Raw genomic sequence first — 3,866 nt, forward strand, 5'->3', positions numbered from 1 at the left:
TTTTTTTGCCCTTAAGGTATCTTGGATGCCCCTGGTTAGCCAAAGGAGCTTCCTGGCCCCCTTTCCCATGCCATGGGATTGACTCACTCTGAGCCCAAAGAATGGTGTCCACCATCCTGGACCCTCAATACATCTAAGTTCTTAGCTTCTAGCACCCTGCTAACCAGTCCCTTGAGTCTACTAAAGTCAGCTTTTTTAAAGTTCAGCACCTGTGCCCTGCTGGGTATAATGCCTGCTCTTCGCTGGATAGTAAATGTAATCAGTTGGTGATTGCTATCCCCTAAGTTGCCTTGAATCCACAGGTCCCCCACCAGGCCGTCCCCTGTGGCGAACACCAAGTTGAGCAAGGTGTTGCCCCTGGTGGGGTACCTTACCTCCTGTGTGAGGTCGACGTCCTGAATACAGGTTAAGAACCTGCAAGAGCAGTTAGATGTAGCTGACTGCTCCTCCTAGCATGTCTGGGTAGTTAAGGTCCTCCATGATTACCATATCTCTAGACCTCACAGTCTCTTTGAGCTGCTTGGGAAATTCCTGGTCTAGCTCATTGTCCTGGTGCAGAGGCCTGTAGTAGACCCCCACCAAGAGATCCCTTTCACCCTGAGCCCCTTGGATCCTAACCCACAGAGTCTCTGCTTGACCACCCTCTGACCCTAATTTAATTACAGAAGATGTGTACTGTTCTTTGACACGGAGAGCAACTCCCCCACCTTTTTTCCCTACTCTATCTCTCCTATATAACCTATAGCCCTCTATTCCCACCACCCAGTCATGAGAAGAGTCCCACCAGGTTTCAGTTGGTCCCACTAGGTCAAAGTTGTTGCTTGCTAGAGAGCTCTAGAGATTCTCCTGCTTGTTTCCCATGCTTCTGGCATTTGTGTATATACACCTAATTCCCCTGGTGGCTGTCCCTAGTGCCCCCTTAAACTGCTGTCTAATAGAATCTTTGCTATATACCTAGGGTGGTAGCATGGGTGTCTCTTGGTTCAGTGTTCCATGGCTCCTTCCATACTCTTCCTCCTTTTCCCCCAACAAACCTAATTTAAAGCCCACTGGAGGAGATCAGCCAACTTGAAAGAGAACACATGCTTACTGTGGCAGGGCACTGTGTGCCTGTCACTTTAAGGCCCTGGAGCTGGCAGCCTCCAGGTGCCTAATGAGGGCAGCCATTTTAGGTTCAGGGCTGCCTCTATAAACAAGGCAGTTTGGCTGCTGGAGGTCAGGCAACAACACCACCTGGCCAGAGTTCTGCTGAGTTTCATCTGGGGCTAAGGGAGGAGCTGTAGGGGATGGTAGGAGGCTCCTGGTCCTGGGTATGGCCTAAAACTACACCCTGCTGGGAGTGGGTGGCCTAGTGGGGCTCCCAGCGGTGTGGGAGCCCCCAGGAAATGCCAGGCCAGTGATCACCCCAGTGAAAGGTGGGTTGGGGTGCCACAACCCCTAGCCCTCATCTTCGGGTGGGTCACGTTCCATTGGAGGTGGCTGTAGGGGTTGCATTCCACTGGAGGTAGTTGTGGGGGTGCAAGCCCCGAGGAGGGGAGTAGGGAGTTGGAAGCCAGGTGTGGCTAAGGCCGCCTGAGTCCTGCGGGGGTTTGAGACCCTGAGCTGGAGAGTTGGGGCCAGGCATGGCTACGGCCACCTGAGCCCCCCTGAGGAGGGAAGCCCCAAGACCCTGAGTAGAGGGGGCATTGCAAGCAGTGGGAGGGGGGCAGTGTGGGAAGCCCCCAGTGGGAGGGGGGCAGCATGAGAACTGAGGGACCAGTAATTAGAAGCCTCAGTATGAGGGGCAGAGATGTCGAGCCCAGTGAAGGAAGAACGAGGGCTCAGCCAGAGAGAATGAGAGCTGAGTCCTGATCCCAGTAAGTCCTCCAATGCTGCGAGGCAGAGTTTGGGTCAAAGATAACACTGGCAGTAGCACCATGACATGCTGACCGGGGGGGGAGTGAGAGTCCCTTGTGAGACCCTGAGGCACCAGTCATGGTGTGAGGTACCTCAGCTCCCCACGTCTGTGAAGGGGTACCAGAGAGGGGGACCCTGAGAAAAGAGTATGGGTCATACCTCGAGGCCTGTCAGTTTCCCCTGACTGGCCTGGGTGGGGGCCAGGAACAGGAGGGTTAGAAGGGCAAGAAGGCCCACCGAGATGGACACCCAAGAGCCAGGGGCCTGGGGTCCTGACTGGCCTGGGGGTGGGCTGGGGCTAGTGTGAGCCAAAGGTCCCAGTGTGAGGGGACCACACCCAATGGGGAACTGGTGGCAGGGAGATATGTGGCTTGGTATGATGGCAGCAGTGTCTGCCTGAAGGGAGGAACCCAGGTGGGGTCGTACAGCAGGCTTCTGGGGCCCATCATGTGGGACTTGCGTATATGAAAAGATCATGATGTCATCAGTGAGGCTTGGGCTGCGGCGTAGAAGAGGAATGGAGCCACAGATAGCGCCCCCTAGCAGTGAGGCAGAAAATAAGCAGCCTCCTACTTAATTAACAACCTTATCAATCAATTAAGATCAAGGTGTGGCAAGTGAAAAGGTGGGCGGTTAGCCCAAGAACAGGTGGGTGGGCCATGCAGAGATCGGCCCTGAGTACGTGGCCCCTGCTACACTTACCTTTGGGGGAAAGGTGAAGCTCATCCCACCTGAGCATGTCTCTTGACCCGAGGTATGGGTCATGGTCCAAAAAGCCAAAGTCTGCCTCAAGACACCATTTCTGAAGCCACAAGTTGACCTCCCTGATGCAGGTCTCATGGTGTCATCCATGTCTGCTCACTGGGAGAACAGATGAGAAGACCACCTGTGTCCCTGTTTCCTTCAGCTTGTTCCCCAGAGCTTTGTAGTCCTTCATCAGGTGATCTGGGTTGCTCCCAGCTGCATCATTAGTGCCCACATGGATTAAGACCAAGGGGTAGTAATCAGTAGGCGGGATAATGGCTGGGATCATCTCCGTCACTTTTGCTCTCTTGTAACTTGCAGTTTGAGTCCTATATTTGGCAAACCTCTTTACTACATAAGTAATAATATTTTATTGGTTTTGGTGGCCTTTTCTAATTGGCATTGGTAAGCACTCCCTTTTTCAGCTATACTTTTACTGTGTCTTGGGGGTAGGGGAGGAACAAAAGTATGTTCTTAAAATAGGTTAAAATAGCAGTGTGTGTGTTTTAACCCAAGGTAGCACCAAAGCTTATAGAAGAGTCTTGAGTAGTCTTAACCCCATACTGCCTACTTATGGCTGTTTTAACTCAATTTGGATTAATTTGGGTGAGCTGCTTTGTGTTAAGAGCACACCTCTTCCACAGTGTTGCTATGCCTTCAGCTATTAAAGGTTACTGTATCAGTCTTGTATCCTTGCTGAAATGGTCTTTCAGCTCTGAAATTCAACAAACTGATGCACTCTCCAACACAAGATGGCAGTGTTTAAGTGCAACTGATGTGAGATAAAAATGCCTGCATTTTTTCTTTGGAATAATCCTAAATTCATTTTTTTTTTAATGTTTGAAATTGTTATTCCCATATTAGTATTCTACATATGAACCACTGCTAGCTCACACAGCAGGTCAGCTAGGAGAATAAAGGGAAATCCAAGACATTGCAGCTTGGCAAAGGACAAACGGAGCCTTTTGTTGTGGGGACAGTCCAGTGTTGTTCTCGGAAGACTGAGTTAGAGGTTCAAGCCTGTCATTCAGCATAGAAATGCATGCACTCCTCAGTACAAAAGGATTGAATGTTGTAATTATAAATCAGGAAGAAAGGGTGTTTTTGTTGCAGTTTTTATAGTCGCTGGGCAGTGAGCTGAAAACAGCAGCTCATTCTCATTTAGGCTTGAATCTTACCATCAGTTTGTAGTGTGGTACTGGAGTGTTACCCTAAGTATAAGCATA

Source organism: Gavialis gangeticus, unplaced genomic scaffold (genome assembly GCF_001723915.1).
Source record: "Gavialis gangeticus isolate Ggan-Ray unplaced genomic scaffold, GavGan_comp1, whole genome shotgun sequence".
Classification (NCBI taxonomy): Eukaryota; Metazoa; Chordata; order Crocodylia; family Gavialidae; genus Gavialis; species Gavialis gangeticus.